We start from the raw sequence: 19,143 nt of genomic DNA, 5'->3' as shown, positions 1-19,143 counted from the left end.
GCTTCCTGGCCCCGGCTGCAGGGCCACAACAGATGGCCAACTGGACATCTACGACGCAGCCTTCTGGTGCCATCCTCATGCCACATATGCTTCACCCCGCGGCTATGACTTCCTGGAGATTGCTTTCTCACAGTCCCTCACAGCCGTCTCCATGGCTACACAATCCCAATTGTTGGGCACAGACCTCAACATGCACACACCCACACCCACACCCACACACACACACACACACACACACACACACACACAGCAACATTAAAAGCTTCTTGAAGGCTGAATCACCACATGCAAGGCATCCCAAAGCCACTGTGGGGTATTATTTTATCAGCCTAACACACACTGGTGATGCTCCATGGTGGGTAAGAGCCATCCCTCGCTCCTAATATTCCCTAATACTGGGATTTCACATGCCATGGAGCCAAATCGTTGCTACCAGATGATAAGATGCGTCTCAGTCAGGCCTCAACAAAAGCTGACTCTTGAGTGAATGGATTTCACTGCCTGGTTATGACAAGATAATCAGAGGCATTGCCGAACACAAAGCCGAGCAGTCATCTGGTCATGCTTTGGGAAACAATCGGGCTGCGTTGGCTGACTGATAAGCTTGGGACTAATCACTGAAATACTTTGAAAGCAAACACGATTAATGATGCTGCAATCTAATTGGCTTCACAGAGCACAGCAGATCTGACGCTCAGGCAGGTGGACAAGATGGTGGAGAGGAAACCCAATGAGAAGAAAGCCGAGCATGGAGGCAGCTACACGGGACATTGAAGGATGAATGCTATGAAGATGTTTGTTCAAGGAAGAAGCCAAGCGTTAATAAGATATTGAATATAAAGATGAGCAAAGATATCAGTTTGATCTGTCTTGTTTGGTCCAGTAGGATTAGAGAGGGATCTTTGTGCAGAGATAGATAACTGCCGCTTAAACCATATTTGTACAAGGAGTCAAAACTGAGGAGTTCATGCTTCTTATTTTGTTTATAAACTGTTATTTAATTTAATTTTAAAGGTGGTATATTCCCCCCTAACTGCTTTGCGTACATTTTATTTGGCCTATTACTTTTTTTTCTGTTTTCATAATCAAACCGGAGATCTCATCTTTGGACTCTTTAATAAACACATATTTATTTACCTGCTGCATCAACCTACGGACGGTCTAATGTGTTTACTTTGTGACCCTGTTAACTGCTAACTTTGGGCCAAATGCATCCATCATTGATGTATAGTTACAACAATAACTAAAAATGCATGGTATGTAGCTTTCCTTAGACTGCATTTTTGTGCAAACACGTCAAGAAAATTGCCACATATTGTCTGTCCATATCAAACATCCACTAGTTCCATTGACTTTATAATAAATGGACAAAGTCTCCATGTCATCACCCATCTGTTCCTGAAGCCCTGTTTTGAAGTGTATCGTCGGCGAGTCCATTTTATTTATTAATTACATTATTATTGTTTTTTTTACTACAAGTGATCGTGGTACTATTATATAGTACTTTTTACTATTCTCTTTATCTCGATGCAGTCATATTATATACATATATGTATTTATTAAATTGCTTAATCTGTCATAACCAAACCATAATCAAACCATTTCAACCTGTCACTACTGAATCATTATTAATACTGCCTGTAATTACCACTATTTAAACCATTTGTATACATCTTAAATTTGTATCTTAAATAAGATTTGTATCTTATTTCTATCTTTATTTGTCTATTTTTATGTTTTATACTTATTTTATTTTACTAATTGAAACTTATTCTCGATTGTTCATATGTCTGGTTGCTGCAACAACAGAATTCCCCCCAGAGGATCAATAAAGTAAGATCTTATCTTATCTTATTAGAAACTCTGACTCAACCTTGCCCTGGTCCAGCTAGTGTGACCAGGGGTGAATCTCGCTCGGCTGGAAGTGAAGCTTTCAGCAGAGTGTCTGCCCCCTGGTGGTTGGCTGCGGTATAGGTAAAAAATATGTCTCCCCCATTCATTTGAATGGGGCTGCAGTCAAACTTTAAAAAATAAAAACACGTCGTACAAATGTTTCTCACATCCATATGCTGTGGTGATATGTAGTAAGCATTTGACTGTTTTGTGTTCAAGGCCTCTTTTTTTTATTAGAGTTTAAGAAACAGGGTTTTACTTCCGGGTTTGCTTTGATTCACTGCCGCCTTAGAGGGAAACTTCAAAGGACACACAGCGTCTTGTGACGCTACACTGTAGCGTTTACAGTGTTTCTGCAGCCAGCCTCTAGTGGACACTTGAGGAACTGCAGTTTTTAACAATTTCACATCGGCTTCATTTCTCTTGACAAGAGGTTGCCACTTGACGACAACAGGCACATATGCATTTGGGTCAAAGTCCCGAGATAACACGATTACTCGGTGAAAAGAAACACTGACGATTGATGTTAACGTCAAGTATTACTCAGCTGGGTGATTAGTGAGAAAGCTGGAGAAGAAAAATATTAAAAATGAAAGTAAATTCTTCCAACTTTGGATTTCAGGTAACAAACAATTAAATTTTATACGGTCAAAATAAAATGCGCAAATCTTAACCTGTTAGTATTTGATGAGGTATTCATTGGGAGCAGTTCTTTCAGATCAAAGCGCTGGATGATAATGTGGATATTGATCTTCTTGCACTTTGGTTAACAAACCAGCAAGACAGAAAAAATACCCAAGGCCTCAGATTTAGTTGGGTAAAGCCCAAATGACAAACCACGGTTACTTACTATGTGGCTGTTGAACCATAATCAGTTTGGAAATTTAAGGAACACATGACACCAGCTTTGGATTTTTCAGTATGGGTGGTGCATTTTTAAGAGGAGCAAACATGACAACAACATCAGAAGCGGAACCTGTTATATTATATTAGGTGTTTCGTGAGAAAATCACATGAAGAATCACACAAAACAGACTGAACCATGTCAGCAAATATGCACAACAGCACACACTGCATTAGTATTTCTGATGCTCCCCCCGGCAGTGCCTCGGCAGCGACACTGTGGACATTTCCCAAACTGGTGTCAGTGGAACTTTTCATGTCCTCATCTTTATATTTTGGTCAGACACATGAGTAATTACAAAGAGACAACACAAACACAGCAGCTCATTATCAGCATTCTGTTGTTCTATCACTCCACTCCTGGGGGAGAGGGAAACCATGGCATCTCTATGCCCTTGCCAATACTTTGTGGAACAAACAAAGTTGTGAGGCAGAACCAGGAACTAATTTCATTAGCGGCTGCCATTTGTGACTGATTACAGGCTGTTCTCAGAGCCTGGCAAGCAGGTCCAAAGTTCTGGGAGGTTAATAACCAGTAACAATCAATTACTTAACCAATCTGATATGATCAATGGGGTTTCCAATCCAGCAGACAGCAAGATGAGTAGCGGAATACGATAAAACCACAAACATGCTGAATGGTCTGCGGCTGCAATAAGCTGCAATGAGCTGTTCTCAGGAGCTGGACTGTTGTGCATCAGCAAAAATGCAGAATGCACATAAAAAAGAGAAAACTACTCATGCAAAAGCACAACAGAGCACAACACAGGACGAATAGAGGTCTAATGAATAAGGAAGTGGGCATGTAAAGAGGAAAAGAATGAGCAGACTAATATTTAAAGTCCAGCGCAGAGACTGGATCACAGGACGTCCATGATGTCAGAAAAGAGAAGAGTGCACCAGCAGCATCTTAATTACTGTACCATCAGTCGTCAGTAGGCCTCCCCTGTATTGTCGTGCATCTCCGTCCACATCAGGGCTGATTATTCTAATGATGTCTAAACCTCTGTCCGGCCATTATTCACACATCACAGAGCCCGACCTTGTTATCTCTGACGGCTGGGTCTCTTGTCTCTCTGAATTCACATCCTGAAAAAAAAGGCTCCCTCTCTGTCCTCACTAAAGGCTCTCAGTTGCCATAAAGGATTCAAGTCACTTACTTAAGCTATTAGGTGAGCTGTAACACCACGATACAGTTCTGGGTCCCCATATCATTTTCTGAAGGAGGAGGGGAAGCGTTTGAATAACCACCGCAAAGACGACATTATCAGACCCTGGGATACTTAACTGTACGCAGGAAACAGCACACTGGGTTTTTAGTGAGGTTTTGGGAGCTATAGGAGGACCACTTATCAGGATATCTAAAATCTAAAGGGGGCTATCATGACTCTGCTCAGAGAACTACATTGTGTGCAGGAATTTTTGGCCTCAGGTCTCAGAAGAAAGCTCCTTGATGCTCTCGTGAACAGCTGCAAATTCATTCATGTTTTATTTTCATGCTGTTGAAACAGAATAAAGTCTGTTTTTTCTCTCTTCCCTTTCCTGCAGAGTGAAAGATATTCATCTGTGATGCCAGAAAGCAACTTAACCCTCCTAACAACTTGAAAATAAAACATGTTCATCACTTTCGGGACAAACAAAGAAACGATGATGTGAACATTAACTCACAATCAGGCGAATAATCAGTTCAGCTCTACGCATGCTGTTCAGATTTTAAAAGGTGTTTCTGAAGCTGCATGTAACCCCAGAGATGCTCACTTGTTTCTTCAGATTAATATCGATCCAGTCGAATGTGATGTGCAGAGCTATGTGCCCAACCTGCTCCAACAAAAGCAGAAAACTTTTGTGTCTCAATAGGAAGTTAATTTCACACGAAACAGGACCAAAACTCAGAATGTTATTAGAGCTGAAATAAGAAAAGTACACAGTTGACAAGATTATGCACAGGTAAATGCATCCCTTGCTTGCTTTTAAATAATTTGGAAGGTCAGAGGTGGAATTCTTTAAGTACACTACCACTGAAAAGTTTGGACACACCTTCTTATTCAATGTTTTTTATTTATTTTACTTATTTTCAACATTGTAGATTAATACTGAAGACATCAAAACTATTAAATAATCTGGTTTTACCATAATATGGATTACAACAGTAGTCAAATAGGGCTATCCATTGTGTACTAACCCTACCTCTGAACAACACAACTGATGGTCTCAAACACATTAAAGGCTGATTTATACTTCTGCGTCGAATCGACGGCGTAGCCTACGCCGTAGGTCCGCGTAGCTCCCGTACCTACGCAGAGGCCTACGCACGTAGCTGATGTGTGCCTCCTCCAAAATGTAACTACGCGTAGAGCCGACGCGGACCGCAAGCTCTGTGATTGGTCTGCTCGACGGCTTTGTCTTTCCCGCATTCACAGCACTTCCGGGATCCCGGACATCGGCCACACATCGGCCGTGTATTTCATCTCCTCCTCTCTATTCTTCATGTAATCATGTCTGTATGATAAACAGCAACATGTATCAGCTGTAGATTAACAGAACACGCTCTGAATCGATGTGGAAAAGTAAACAGAGATCGTAGCAGGACCGGAAGCAGGCGACCGGCTATCAGAGAGACCACACTGCCCTCAAGCGTTTCGGAGGAGAATTGCTGCGCGACACGGACACATCGACGCACAAGTATGTGGGGCTCATGTCCGCGTCAGCCCCTGCTGCGTAGGGGCGACGCAGAAGTATAAATCAGCCTTAAGAAGGCAAGTCATTCTACAAATGAACTCTTGACAAGGCTCATGCTAATTAGAAACCATTCCAGGAGACCACTTCATGAAGCAGACTGAGAGAATACCAAGAGTGTGCAAAGCTGTCATGAAGGAGAAAGGGGGCTACTTTACAGAATCTAAAATATAAAACATATTCTGCTTTGTTTAACACATTTCTGTTAATTAAATTAAATTAATTAAAAGTGTTGATGTATTTGGTATTATTCTACAGTGTTTCAAATAATTAAAATAAATACAGACCCTTGAATGAGAAGGTGTTTCCTAACTTTTGACTGGTAGTGTTTGTCACCCTGACACTAACCATTAAAACCAGTCTTAAGACTGAAAAAAAAAAGATTACAACAAAGATGTGTTATCGCATAAATATTTTCTCAGTAATTTCACAACAGATCATCCACCTTACATTATTTCTCCATTCATCGACTACATTTGAAACATCTCTCTTCAGCAGCAGGTGAAGCACCACAGCCCTGTGCTCCTCCTGCTCGACCACATCCTGCTGCTCCTGGGAAACTCCAGGTGTTTCCAGGCCAGATGGAACATGTAATCCCTCCAGTGTGTCCTGGGCCTCCTCCCAGGTGGACTTCACCATAAAACCTCTACAGCGAAGTGCGGAAGGCGTCCTTATCAGATGCCTGACCCACCCCGAGTGGCTCCTTTCACTGCGATGAAAACTCATTTTGGCCACTTGTAATCTCAGTCTCTGGCTCGCATCCCAAAGCTTCTGACCACAGGTGAGGTGGCACATCAACAGGGGAATTAAAGAGCTTCAACTCCTGCCTCACCACTACCAAACAAAAATAAATGTGTTGATCTAAATTAATCAGTTTTCTCTTCTTCCTCTCAGATCACAGGTTTCTTGGATGTGTTTGATTTCTAGGGGATGATGAACTCTGCTGCTGCTCCTGACTGGGTCGTTCTTCAGAGATTTTTATGAGGACTTTAAAACTCCAATATTTTTCTATTGAGTGTTTTTATACCTTCATTGTTTTTCTCTCCTGACTCAGTGTCGCCCTGAACCCAGAGTCACTGCCTCGTCCTGACCAGCTTCAACTATGAAGATGAACAGAAAATCAGCTTGGAATTAACTACATTTCAAAATATGTTGTTATGGACTAATATGTCGGATAGCACACTCAGTATTTTAAGATTCCCAAACCCTGAAAGCAGACGTCTTGATCATCTTTTTCTGAGTTCAAAGAATCCTCTACTTTTTACCGGAAACTCATACTCAGGTTAGATTTGCCAAAAAATGAGTGATCTACATGAGGACTGTGGGAACTCCACCAACTAAAGGGTGACCAAAAGTACTGAAATTCTTTCCAGATAGGAAGTTGGCCTTGAGTGAAGCTTGCATCTAAAGTTTCAGCTCCCTGTGCTTAAAAGAGCTATATTCATTCACTTAATTTTGAGCTGACATTTGTGACAAATTCTTCATTGCGAACAGAGGAAAACAAGGTTTCTCTTGTCTTTTATTGAAGTGCCAGGCAGGAAGATTGATTATTTATTTTCCATTTCAAGAATAATATTAAAATGTCAAGAATGAAGCCATAATTCTCCAAAACAAAATCCTGTGACAGTTTGTTTTTCTTCATAAAGTGAGATTGGATGACAGACACAGGCCAGAGGAACGTGGTGAGTGTTAACGTTAAGTGTCGACTTATATGAGTCTCTGACGTTACACAGCGCACAGAAACAGATCAGAGTCAGGATGTTTGCTTTAGCTGGTAGGAGGAAAGATTGTTCCTCATGTTATCACGCTGTAATGATCACACAATACCAAGCTAAAGCAAATAATCACCACAGCGTGACTGACTGTCTGCCAAAGTATGATGGTGTATTTGTACACACAGAGCAGCAGATGGTTGTTCTGAATGGGAGCCATACACAAACATTATTCACAATGTGTCGGAGGCTGAGGGTCTAATGTCACGCTGAGTCGGCTGAGCGTCAGGGTGTGTCCTACGAGGGAATATCAATACTGATTGCTGAACGCTCGACCGCTTCTAATACACAAATATGACATCATCAAACTGATGAATTATTATCAGGAGGATTTGAAGAACCTAAAGAAGGTTTGGAGATCTGATGAGGTTTAAAACAGCAAATTAACGTTGAACAAACAAACAGTTCAATAAGTTCAACAACAACAAAACTGTGCAGGGAGACGTCTGGTTGTTCTGCTGATATCACTCTGAAACAGTGTCATGACGCTTTTTAGAAAATGTATAAATTACACTGAATATATGATACAAAACATATTGCAACAATATCATTTTTGCACATTCATTTGTATGAATATGTCCATGGTAATCATCTCTTATGACCACAGGGTTCAGGGGCGGAGCCAGACGTTTTTGACTCTTGTGGCATGAAGTATGTCATCCACCGCTTATAATATCTTCAAAAAGTGCCAAAAAGACGTGATTTGATTTTATTAATTTACTTTTGAAAAGTCTTACATCAAACTGGCAACATGGATATTTGACTGGCTTTAACCTTTAATGCATACAAAAGATGAAATTTGCTGAAATGCAAAGGTAACTTTTGCAACACAGTCTAAAGAGTTAACTTCAACATTAGACCCGCCTCTGAGAAGACAGCTAGCCAATTAAAGTTCAGGGTTTTTTTCAGGGAATCACAAAAAGGTTTCATGCATTTTGTAAAATAATTATCATGAAATGCTTTTGAGTAAGTATGAGGGTGCAGCAAATGGCAGTTTGAATATTACTCTTAGTCATCACACCTTTGTGTTATTCTAATTTTTGAGCCATGCTTTTCTTCATCTTGGCAACAATAGACCTCTTTCAATGATAAACAGAATAACAAAACAAACACTTTAGCGGCAGTTTGCTAATGTAAACAGCTGGTCATTACAGAGGAAGATGAGCAGACAGTTTGAATATCTGACGACACAACACATCTAAATCCAAGCTATTTTATCAAAAACGTGTCGTTCCAGCAGCAAGATTCTCAGATATGTTCTCTGGTTCGTATTTAACTGAGCTTGGCTCCATGCAGCAGACAGATAAATGGCAGAGAGTTGGCTGAAAACAGTTATTCTTTGGAAACAGCTGCCTGCTGCTCAAATCACTGCTGATGAGAGCTGTGAGAATTTTTGGCAACAAAACAACACAATAAATAGAAGAATGGTAAAATGTTCAGTGGAGCTGCAGAAAACTGCAGAGTCAGCTTAAAATAACTCACATAAAGGCTTTTACTTTAACTGAAATAATGAACGGTTTGAGAAGTGGACGGAGAGAGAAACTGACTTAAACATGCATTCTTCTAATCACCAGCAGGGGGAAGACTCAAACGTCTGATTGCAAGTACATCTACCAAAAAAATATTACGGTGGGTTACCTTGTGAACCTTTTGATCATTATCAGGTCATAAATTAAAAGTCTAAAATGTAAAATCAAGGTTTTCTGTCCATGATGAAGGTTGGAGTGAATGCATGAAATAAAAATGCAGTTCCTGTAAAGTCTCAGGTAGATTTTGAATCTGTCCAGAAGAGTTATGCTGATGAGATGTAAGCAGGAGAAAAGTAGGCAAACTTAAGTGTGTCATACTTTTTGCAGAAGGGATTCAAATCAGACCAACAATGCAGTAACCGTGTTCAGTAAACGGCTCAATCAAAACAGATCATTCACAGACATAGACTGTGTGAGTCTGACAGCCATGTGCACAACTAAACAAGTACGAATTCAGCTGTTAAGACACAACAGGAGAGCGTAAAGATGAGAGCAAGGAGGATGAGAAGGAGAAGATTAGGTCTTCCTCTGGATATCTGCTGTAGATGGCCTGCTGCTGTAAACATGCCAGACTCCAGCTGCTACAACTACTACTATCCGTCTCACCACTATCATGTATCTCTCTCTTCATCTCCCTCTATCCCTCTCTCCAACACGGTCTCAGCAGATGTGTGTCTAACATGAGTCTGGTCCTGCTGGAGGTTTCTGCCTGTTAAAGGAAGTTTGTCCTTGCCACTGTAACTTGCTAAATGCTGCAGAGTGCTCTGCTCATGGTGGATTAAGATGAGATCAGACTGAGTGCTGTCTGGAAGATGGAACTGGATCTTATCCTGTCTTGATGTTGGGTCTTTGTTAATAATAGAACATAGAGTACGGTCTAGACCTGCTCTGTTCTAGACCTCCAGTCTGAGTCCCCTCTGATCAAGAACTCACCACACCCACAGCAGTCAGGACGACAGACGAGGGGACAGTCGTCTCCTCGACCTCCAAGAGACCAGTCACAGTCCTCACCAGGCTCACTACAGTCCAGCTCAGCAAACTACAGGGCATGTCTGTGGCTCCTAACTGAGATTTCAACATGATCCACAGAAAGAAAGCACTGTATGCACACCAAAACGAAAGACATAATCCATAAACAAAATCAAATATGAGCTGCAAATCACTTCAGACACAACAAGACAGGTAGGCTGAACTTCCTATGTTGGGTTCTTGTGTCTACCTTGTGTTTGGTGCTATTCTGGATGTGCAACAGTTCAGTAAATGTCTAAATCTTAGTTCTGTTTACAGTAAAACTTACTATCAAGCATGCTTTAAGCTGTGGCTGCACTGAAACTGTTAAACATCTGCAGCAAAGCAGAAAGAAAACTATTTTTAATGATGTCCAAAAAGCTGTAAGATGACATGAAACTCAGTCTTTACTCCTACCTCACCTTGTATCAGCGTGGTCAGTGCACCACGCTTCAAATATGAAGCTGTGGTTATTCCTCATGCATAATTTCTAATAGAGATTTCTGCAGCCACGTCCGGACAACGAGAGCGCCTGATGCAACGAATGACCCAGTGACCCCGCAAGAGGACGTAAATTTAAAACCATGTTAAGCCAAGTATGAAAATGTGTGCACTCAATCTTTGAAGGACTGAATCATCTCTGAATATTCATCACAAACAGAAGATAATCAATAACAACTAGAACAACAAAGAAGAGAGTGAGTGCTTGGAGAGAACAATCTGTTGTCCTGATCGGCGAGATGAGCAATGAGTCATGCAGAGAACACCCACCACTCACCATCCTGTTACATGGACTCCGACTGACACACCACCAAGGAAGAACTCACCTCAGATAGACCAACACGGTATGGAGAGATTACAATAATACACACTCTACTCTGTTCTGCTGGTCAGAAGTTATATAATACATAACAGGAGCATTGATAAGGTAGTCATTACAAATACACAAATACACAACTACACACCCACACATAAGGGCCTTCTGTGGACATAATGAGAACAATCTGACCCTCTGCTGGTGTTTTTGTTGTCATTAAATCTGAATGTGTTTCGCTTTGTTCACTGGATGTTGTGTTGTGCATTTTCCACTGGCATTCAAGGAGGTTCAAATTAACACTAACAGATTACAAGTTTGGAAGTCTGTGCAGGAATACATTCATCTTGACGTCTGCACAGCATTCAAAACATAGACTGTGAAAATAATGGAAGTAGCCACCGTGACGCCATCCAAACTGTTATATGACGCCTTGAGTTCATCATCTAGTCGCAAGTATAAAGGTTTTCTGGTGACAGAAGTGGCCCATTACATGTAACTAGCTTTTGCCCCAAATCTGCAGTAAGAGAGCAGCAAGTCAACAACAATAATGGATGAATCTGGCGAACAATTTGTGAGTGCAACCATCTTGAGTAGCTGCCATTACTGTGGTAAAAAACACTTCTAAACTTTTTAAATCATCAATGAACGCTAAAGAAGCAGTTTCTCTATCAGCTTGGCCGTTGCTTGCTTCCGCTTTCCAAAACCGGAAATCCAGTGACGTCTGGCTCAGTATACGGCATAACAGATCCAACAGAACAGTCGTACTACATACTAATTTCAAACACAGTCTACATTCATATGTAGTATGTAGCAGGCCCTTTCAAAAACAGCCTCAGTGTGTGCTGCAGGATGTTGATAGTGACAGCAGTGTAAATGGTTGGATTGAAGAAGTCAGACAGCTGCTGATGGAGGAACATTAAATCAGGAAATCTCAACATAATCTAGATCTTCTATATTTGATGACAACAGACTGATGACATGATGGAGAAAGAGAAAAAACATGCACCACAAATCCGTCATGGGGTGCTGTGTAATATACGATTATTCTACCAGCTAGATGCTGCATTCGATCATCACAGACCTGTTGCATTGGCAAATATGTTATTTAATAGATATTCATTATTATTTTGGTCTGTTATTATTACACAGGCAGATATATCTTACTTTATTATTCAAGGGAGATAGTAGAGGAACGTTGTTTATGAGTGATATCTACCGGTCACTCAGGGAGAGATAAAATGACTAATTATTATTACATTGTTCATCTTTTTCTGAAGAATATCTCAGTCCTTGAGGCCGGTGAATCTCTGTGAAGTGTCTGCTCTCATACTGCGACACTCTGCCGGAAGTAAAGGCTTGAGTTTTGTTTATAGTTGACAAATTTTGTCAAGACTTTTGTTTTAAAATGAACAGACTTCTGATCTAATCCACCAAAATCTCTCCAAAAGAAGCTAACATCAACCCTGACTCCAGTGAACTAGTGATCCTAAAGTACAGGAATAACAGCCGCAGACTTCTTGGAGATGTTTTCATGAAAACCTCTATAAAGACACCTGCGACACAAACACAAGCAGGAGGTCAAAGCAGCATTAAGAAAGCAAGATCAGCATTTCATTTAAAAAATAACATCCACTTATCTCTCTTTGCTACCTCGTATCATAAGCCCCTCCCACCAAACAGCTCACCCACCATCGTCACTGCAAACTGTCCGTTCCACTCAGCTGGTTACGCCAGACTCAAGGGACAGAAACGCTGACAGCTGATCCAAAAACACCTTAAAGTAGCAGCTGGTGTGCTACAAGCTGCATTAAGGTGATATGAGAGAGAGTAAGAGAAAGAGTCTCTGTGATTGGCCAGTTACGGGCAAGCTAACTCTGATTGGTTGTTTGATTCAGCCTAGCCTCAATGAATGAAAACAAAGGGATGGGGGCTCAAAGTCTTAAAGGAACAATTTTAACCACTGTTATAATAAAATGACGTTGCTTACTGCAGCTTTAGTTCAGTGAATGGTTGGATGAGTTGACATCAGCAGTGTCTATCAGCTGCTCATAATGACCACGCCTCTTAATATGCAAAATACAAAGCTGAAGAATGTTACCGTAATGACCCGAATATAATACAGTGATGAGTCGGGATATTCTGGAATAATGGTTTAAAAATAAAAACATTGATTTAATTCGACAATTATCTCATCTTTAAAATAATTGTTTTTGTTGTTGTTACGAGCGTTTGGTTGTAATGTGACACAGGCTTCAGAGAGTTGTTTTAGGGGATCTGAAAGATGATTAGATTAAGAAAAGTACACTGTCATACCAGTCCCACATCAACAATGTCACTCAGTCAGCATACCTCTATCTCCAAAACATCTCTCGCCTGTGTCCGTCTCCCTCCCCAACAGTGCTGCCATTTTGGTTCACACCCTGGTCAACTCCCACCTAGACTACTGCAAACTCCGCTGCCCGCATCCTCACCAGAACCCCCTCCACCAGCCACACGTGTCCTGTAGCAACTCCACTGGCTTCCCATCAAATACTGCATCATCTTTAAGATTATGTTCCTCACTTTCAAGGCCATCAACATCCGAGCTCCTCAGGACCTCATTGAGCTACTCCATACCAAAATACCCACCCGCAGTCTCAGGTCCTCCTCTTCCACCCAACTCACCTTCCCACCTGCTCGCTTGACCACCATGGAGTCGAGAGCCTTCAGCAACTCGGCCCCCCGCTTCAGGAACTCTCTCCCCCAGGACGTACAAAATTCAACCTCTCCCATCTTCAAATCCCGCCTCAAAACTCACCTTTTCCACCAAGCCTACTCGCTTTAATCTGTCTGTGTGGGACTGGAATGACTTCACCTTCACTTTCATCATGACTTCACTTTCATTTTTCTAGTATTGTATTGTTATTCTGTTGTATTTATGTTTTTATTTACTGTTGAGTGTTGTTTTTCACTGTTGGTATGTTGTAAGGTGACCTTGAGTGTCCAGAAAGGCGCCTATAAATAAAATGTAATAATATTATTATTATTTGTATTATTATTATTATTATTATTATTATTATTATTATTATTATTATTATTATTATTATTAAAAGACTTCCTTAATAATATAAAAACACTCCAGGAAATATAAGAAAGCACAAGTGCCAGTTGCTGGTAAATCGGGTGTGGCTCTTTGAGATTTAGAAGCCGAGAGAAACGCAGATTTCTGCAGCAGCAAAGTGTTCCCGAAGGATCCTCTATGAAAAAATGAACTGAAAATGATTCATCGATTTTTGGATTAAGTGACTATTGAATATATTTTTTAACTAAAAATGCCCATCCCTGAGAAGAGTATCATCATATTTAGGGTTTCTGTTCAGAAAACAAAAAACAGTAATGGTTGAGAAACTGAAAAAGGGGATTTCATTTCCTGTTTTGATAATAATAATATTGGCTCTGATTTAAAATTCCTCCACACTGTGCTGTGTTGAAAACTTATTCCATGTCTGTATATCACACACAAACAGAGCTCCCTGACCTTTCCTCACTGACAGCTTTACGTTGATAGAGGAAACAGAAAACAGGACTCATCCATCCATGTGTGACCTCCTGACAGAACAACAACAGAAAGCTCTTATGCTGAAAGAAGAACCCACTCACACATCCATCTCTTCTCATTTCTGCATATCTCTGACAACATGGCAACAACACACTCCCCACACACAACCTGAGGCCCGGCGTGTTTACAGCATATACATTCACACACATATGAACATATCTGTGCATCTGTGTTAGCAACGAAGAGGCATCCCTGATGGCCTACCATCCCCCTCATCCCTGCCTGCATCTCCCTCCTCCTCCTCCTCCTCCTCTGTGTGAGGCTGCAGCATCCGTCTCTAACGGCACAAAGAGAGAGTGAAAAGGAGAGATTCCTCCGGCTTTACCTTTCAGCAGAGGGAGAGATGTGGGCTGTGATTTAGCTCAGATGTTGCAGCTCCTCAGCTCCGGTTCATAACATCATATGACCACGAGCCACCTGCTTCACTGCCGGGTCATATGACTAGATTAGAGGAAGCAGTGATCTCTGGGATTTGTAGTGTGGGCAGATGGACAGCGTGGGATTTGTTCTATAAATAACGAGCTGCGCTTTGGCTGAAACGGCCGGCTGAAGAGAAAAAAGAGGTCTGAATGTATTTCATGTCAGCTTCAGCCGTGGTGACCTCATCAGTGTTACAATATATTTGAAGAAAAGCTCATTACATCTTTACAATAAAGAGACAGAGACAACACATTATTTGGTTGTATGATTTAAAGATATAGAGAAATTAATACTTATTCATAAGCTTATAAACCTGCTCTGAATGATGTATTTTACACTATAATATACAACCCTATGAGAGCACAGAGCAGACCACAGGGGGCAGCTTTTTATCTGTAAAACCTGTGCTTTATATTCTGTCTATGCTTCATCTGGAGGAAAGTAACAGTTCATGATTTTTAAATTTGAAAAATGTACTAAAAAAACCCTGAATACACTGAAACTTGTGCAAAGACAACATATGAAATGTTAAAGGGATATTTCAGGGTTTTTTAAGTGTGGTTACATGAGTTTTAGGTCACTAAGTTTTTGCTATGATGGATGGGTCAGCTCAGCCCCTTTAATGAGAAACATGCTAGGCTACAGTTTTCTGCAGAAGGGGCCAATTTTGCCACACAATTTAGCTTATTGTGAGAGTCGCCGAAGAAAACACTCATCTCATTTTAAGCATACGCTCTACTGAGAATTTTTTCAGCATTTTATTTTGACGCCAGAAAGCCTGTTTGGTTCGACACTCTATGTCTACGCAACACAGACATGCTCTTCATGTTTCGAAGCCAATCGTCGGCGGGTGCCATATTGTTAATGCTGAACTCAACCTAACTTCGTCAGAGCTAGTGTGAGGTAAAGAGGAGGGCCTTTTCGCTAACAGCTACAATGTTCCCACCTGTCAATCAAGTCAGTCACGCCCTTATTTGGGCAAAACTCGTAAGTTTAATATCTTCAAAAATATACAGATATAAAAACTTCCCTCAATACAGTTTGAGCTGATCGAGAAATAAGCTATTCAGACCCAAACAGTTTTTTGAATCAGGCTGTAAACCTGTTTATTTCTGCTGTACAGATCGTCTTCTTTGAATGGGTGTTTATGTGGTTTCCGGTGTTTCTGCAGCCAACTGCAGTTTTTAGCACTTCCGCATGGGCTTCATATTGTAAGCTCAGTCTTCCCCTGCAGCAGCTCACATGTTGATCATGTGAACATGTTGTGCAGATAATGGATTGTGTCCCCATGCAATAAAAAAAACAGTTAGAGCTGAACACTTACTTTGAAGACACTCTTCCATTCGGCTGTTCTGGTTTTCTGATTTAACTCCTGAACATTGAGGAAGTCAGAAACAAACTTCAGCGTTCAGTTCTGCAGAGGATCCGGTGGACTCTGGTTGGTGAGCGTCGCAGACTGCAGTCCTGCTTGATCCGCTGGTTTATCTGAATCTCCAAAGGTCCAGCCTCACTGTTGTTACAAGTCTCAACAGTGACTGCAAGAACTTTCCTGCGTTCGTCGGTATTAGCTCTCAGTTTACACACCTGCACCACCAGGTAAGTGTGAATCTCTCCTGCTCCCACACACAGAAGTTTCTCCTCTTCTTCCTCCGCTGCATTTAATATCACCTTTTCCTCCTTAAACTCCGACACACAAAAATGTCCACGTATGTCCGCAGTGAACTGCATGCTGTCGTCTCTGTGAGAATCACTTTATTTTAGTTTGGTTGTATTTTTATCTCTTAGAAGCCCGCAGGCCCGAACAGCTGATCGGCGCGCTGGAGGCGGAGGAGCACGTCTGTGATGCGTCCGCAAGTAGTGCGAAAACAAACAGGCTATCTGGCGTCAAAGTAAAGTGCTGAAAAAATCTCAGTAGAGCGTACAACTAAACCGAGATGAGCGCTTGGATCTAGCATTCATGCAGTTTCTCATTAAAGGGGCTCATACTGATACAACTCCAAATCAAAAATACTGAAGTATAATATAATATAATGTAATGTAATGTAATATAATATAATATAATATAATATAATATAATATAATATAATATAATATAATGTAATGTAATGTAATGTAATGTAATGTAATGTAATATAATATAATATAATATAATGTAATGTAATGTAATGTAATATAATATCACATCACTCAATACAATACAATACAATAATATAATATAATATAATATAGACAATGGTTTTTGTAAGTGATTTGGAGCCAATGCAGTGATTTCCACTACAGAGTCATGTCTGTTTGTGATGCAGTGACTTCCACTACCGAGTCATGTCTGTTTTTAATGCAGTGACTTCCACTACAGAGTCATGTCTGTTTTTAATGCAGTGACTTCCACTACAGAGTCATGTCTGTTTTTAATGCAGTGATTCCCACTACAGAGTCATGTCTGTTCTTAATGCAGTGATTCCCACTACAGAGTCAAGTCTGCTTTTAATGCAGTGATTCCCACTTCAGAGTCCTGTCTGCTTTTAATGTAGTGATTCCCACTACAGAGTCATGTCTGCTTTTAATGCAGTGATTCCCACTTCAGAGTCCTGTCTGTTTTTAATGCAGTGATTCCCACTACAGAGTCATGTCTGCTTTTAATGCAGTGATTCCCACTACAGAGTCATGTCTGCTTTTAATGCATTGATTTTTGAGAGATGTTTATATCAGGTTATTTTTTTTATCATTACACAACTCTTTTTACTGTTTTTTGTTCTTGTCCAAACTTTTTTTGTGGAGGAATGACATTTAAAATGTGCAAATATTTATCTAAAAATAATGGACATTTCTAGTTCCAAATTTTGACGTGTTGTATTTGCACAATTTTTAATTAAATATAGTCTTTGGATGATTTGCTAAACCATCAAAATCATTTTATATCAACATTTTATCTAGCCACCAAACTTTTGAATTTGGGGTTGTAAATTGAACGTGCATGTGAAACGGACTTTACAATTTAAAATCAAATTACTATGGTCGATTTATTTTAGTATTGCCCTTTTCTTTTAGTGAGTTTTATTAGCAGGATCAATACTTTTGGAACAGTGCAGCACTTCTGACACTTACATATATTTTATATTATATTATTTGTATTTACTTATTTAAGTGCTATTGTGTGCTACATTTAAGTATGAATGACAAACCTACCTAACAACAACATGAACAAAACATTACAGCCCTGTGGTTTTCCTCCAGCAGTAGTTGCTCGACAGATCAGGATTCCCAAGACTCGGTCATATTTTTGTAGCTGCCTGAGTTCTGAGGGTTAATATCAGTTTCCAGATTTTGCTAATGAATTAGTTCAGAAAAGGTTTTATGTGGAGTGTTTTTCTTTAATACAGGCCTTAAAATGCTAAATTAACTTAACAAAGTAGTTTGAAAATGTTTTAAACGCATGAGTAAAGTGATCGAAAGTAATTTCTTCAAAAGTAATTTGCAAATCATATTCTAGTTTGGATTAAACTGATGTTTAAGTCTGTTTGGCTGTACATATTTATTCCAGCATCCATCGACTTCCTAAAGCACATGTGGTGTCTTTTACAAAGTTTCAGCAGAACCTCTCGTCTGTGTCCCCCTCTTCAAATTCCGTCATTGTAATTCTTCTCTGCGCTGCTCCGTGTCGAGCAGGTGAACCCTGCTCTGCTCTCACCGCTGCAGCTCTTTTAACCACAAACTTGGATCTCTCCAGCGGTATCGTGTCCAGAGAGACATCTGCCTTTCTGACACGAAAGTGACCTTCACACCCCGTCCTGCTGTCTGATCAGTGAGCTGCATATGGCAAGAAAAACTGCAGGGACCGAGGCCAGCTGTCCCGTCCACACTGAGACTGATCCATGTAGTAATGGAGCTGCTAATGACAGGTTTGGATCACAGCAGACAGTGTGATACATGTCTGTGAAGATGGAGGATCCTCCTGATGTTACTCAATCTTTAAGCTGTCAGAGTGTAGAAGAAAAGCTGCAGCATGATAATGTCATACCACAATGTGAGAACTAACAATACACTCAGTCTGAGACTCTACAGCTGTTTTCAAATCAAAGGAGAGGAAGTAATTGAAGGTGTTTCTGCGGTTTGCATTTGTCTGGCATAATAAGCTTGTAATGCAGCTTTACACAATCAACATGAAGTGTTTCTCTGGACAATTATCCTTTCCTGTTTTTCTCCATGCCTCCAAAAGTCATGGTCACAACATCTCAGACCAAATTAAAGTTACTCTATCAAGTTGAAAATTTAAAGTCAGACCACGCAGAGCTTGTGTACAGAAGCTGCTGTACTTCGTTTGTATGCAGTCATGCAAAAGGCTGAAAGAGTCTCCAACTCAGAGTCTCATTTTAGGACTCACAGCTTTTAAAAAACCACAACTGTGACATCTTCTATAAGCAATGTTTTTGTTTCTCAATTATCTGGAGGAAAAGGAGCGTTTAGTCA

The 19,143-nt window shown here is 40.5% G+C and overlaps 1 protein-coding gene across 1 annotated transcript in view; it reads right to left on the bottom strand.

The window, feature by feature from the left end:
• tsnare1 (T-SNARE Domain Containing 1) overlaps nt 1-16,512 on the bottom strand; it is a 192,879-nt gene extending 176,367 nt beyond the window's left edge. Inside the window, exon 1 of the mRNA XM_034697669.1 lies at nt 16,001-16,512. The gene's annotated coding sequence lies outside the window, so the exon portion shown is untranslated. The remainder of the gene's footprint in view (nt 1-16,000) is intronic.
• Between the last annotated feature and the right edge of the window lie 2,631 nt (nt 16,513-19,143).

Source organism: Notolabrus celidotus, chromosome 12, assembly GCF_009762535.1.
Source record: "Notolabrus celidotus isolate fNotCel1 chromosome 12, fNotCel1.pri, whole genome shotgun sequence".
Classification (NCBI taxonomy): Eukaryota; Metazoa; Chordata; class Actinopteri; order Labriformes; family Labridae; genus Notolabrus; species Notolabrus celidotus.
The sequence above is the reverse complement of the archived record's forward strand: the minus strand, read 5'-3'. Positions and strand labels throughout refer to the sequence as shown.